Below are 2,398 nucleotides of genomic sequence, written 5' to 3' on the forward strand. Positions count from 1 at the left end.
TTATTCCCCTTCCTTACATTTGCTCTTTAAATCCTTTCAGTTTCATGGGGCAAGAGTCAGGCATTTTCATAAACAAAGCATAACCTAAGGTTTGGCAGAATAGAGGATTCAGGTATGGCACTGACAATTTATTTTCTGTCTTGATGAAAAATGTGTCGAGTAACAGACTAAAATATGGCATCCTGATTCATCTAGCTGATTTCATCTACTTTTCAAAATTCTATCATTTTTTTGGCATTGACACAATCGCTTATCTCTGGAAAGTTGGAGGGCATATGCCTTCCATGCAGGTAATTCATATATTTATAACTAAGCCATCCTCTCAGAGAGATTATTTAATTCCGCTTGAATGAGGATATCATTCCCATATAGTCCCCTTGGACCAGTGAATTGACAATTCTGCTCATTTTGTTACCTCTCATGTCTTTTCTTACAGCATTTATAAATACACTGACCTGAAACCACCCCATAGATTTCCATTTCACATCTATTCTTTTGTACACCCTTGTGCAGCACATCATTGTGGCCCAGATCTGGGGACTACTTAGCCTTCCCTAACGTCAGTAGTGTTGTGGTATATGAGATGAGTGGTCCAGGTAAGAGCTAGAGCTGGATATTCCCAACACTGTCATTGCTGAGAAAGCACAGTACGGCAGGGAGAATCGTAATATTATTACTTACCTTGCGCCTTAATTGCATAAATGAAAAAATAAATTTGAAATGACAGAAAACACTAATACTTAAAATTAAATTACTTAAGGTAGAATTATATTGTGCATCATTCATCTATCAAGACAATTTAATCATTACTTGGACACTGTGAAATTTCTAAATTTCTTTATTTTGGGGTAATAAGAGAAGTGTTCAGATAAGTAAATATATATGTATATGTACACATGCTAGAATATATTGATATATCCTGCTACCTAGAATAAGACATATGGGAATTATTAACCAAGTTGCATATAAGAGGAACAACACGAGGTCAGGTTGATCTAATATTACCTCTATTATAAGTGTTTATGTGGTTAAATACTGCTGTGGAAAGAAGGTGGTCTTTAGAGACAGATGGACATTTGATAAAATCTTAGTTTTCGGGCTTCCCTGGTAGCGCAGTTGTTGAGAGTCCGCCTGCCGATGTAGGGCAGACGGGTTCGTGCCCGGGTCCGGGAAGATTCCACGTGCTGCGGAGCGGCTGGGCCCGTGAGCCATGGCTGCTGAGCCTGCGCGCCCGGAGCCTGTGCTCCGCAACGGGAGAGGCCACAACAGTGAGAGGCCCGCGTACCGCAAAAAAAAAAAAATCTCAGTTTTCATGTGACTTTTGGCAAGATACTCTACTTCTCCAAGCTTCAATTTCCTTATTGTTAAAACTGAGACTATATACAGTCAGTTCTGCTATAATGAAACATACGTGTTCATAAGAATTCATGTGCTAGGGCACAGAAATAAATTCACACACGTATAGACAGTTAATCTACGACAAAGGAGGCAAGAATATACAATGGAGAAAAGACAGTGTCTTCAGCAAGTGGTGTTGGGAAAGCTGGACAGCCTCATGTAAATCAATGAAGTTAGAACAGTCCCTCACACCATGCACAAAAGTAAACTCAAAATGGCTTAAAGACTTAAATATGAGACATGACACCATAAAACTCCTAGAAGAGAACGTAGGCAAAACATGCTCTGACATAAATCGTAGCATTGTTTTCTTAGGTCAGTCTCCCAAGGCAAAAGAAATAAAAGCAAAAATGAATAAATGGGATCTAATCAAACTTATATGATTTTGCACAACAAAGGAAACCATAAACAGAGTGAAAAGACAACCTACCGACCGACTGGGAGAAAATATTCGCAAATGATGTAGCTGACAAAGGATTAATTTCCAAAATACACAAACAGCTCAGACAACTCAATATCAAAAAACCTAATAACCCAATCAAAAAATGGGTAGAAGACCGAAACACATTCCTCCAAAGACAGATGGCCAACAGGCACATGAAAATATGCTCAACATTGCTAAATACCAGAGAAATGCAAATCAATCATACCGGTCAGAATGGCCATCATCAGAAAGTCTACAAACAAATGCTGGAGAGGGTGTGGAGAAAAGGGAACCCTTCTGCACTGTTGGTGGGAATGTAAATTGATACAGCCACTATGGAGAACAGTATAGAGGTTCCTTAAAAAACTAAAAATAGAGTTACTATATGATCCAGAAATCCCACTCCTGTGCATATATCCGGAAAAGATGAAAACTCTAATAAGAAGAGATACATGTACCCGAATGTTCATAGCAGCATTATTTACAATAGCCAAGACCGAGAAGGAACCTGAGTGTCCATCAACAGATAAATGGATACGGATGTGGTGTGAATATATAAATATATATATATATATA

This window comes from Neophocaena asiaeorientalis, unplaced genomic scaffold (genome assembly GCF_003031525.2).
Source record: "Neophocaena asiaeorientalis asiaeorientalis breed wild unplaced genomic scaffold, Neophocaena_asiaeorientalis_V1.1 scaffold5, whole genome shotgun sequence".
NCBI lineage: Eukaryota > Metazoa > Chordata > Mammalia > Artiodactyla > Phocoenidae > Neophocaena > Neophocaena asiaeorientalis.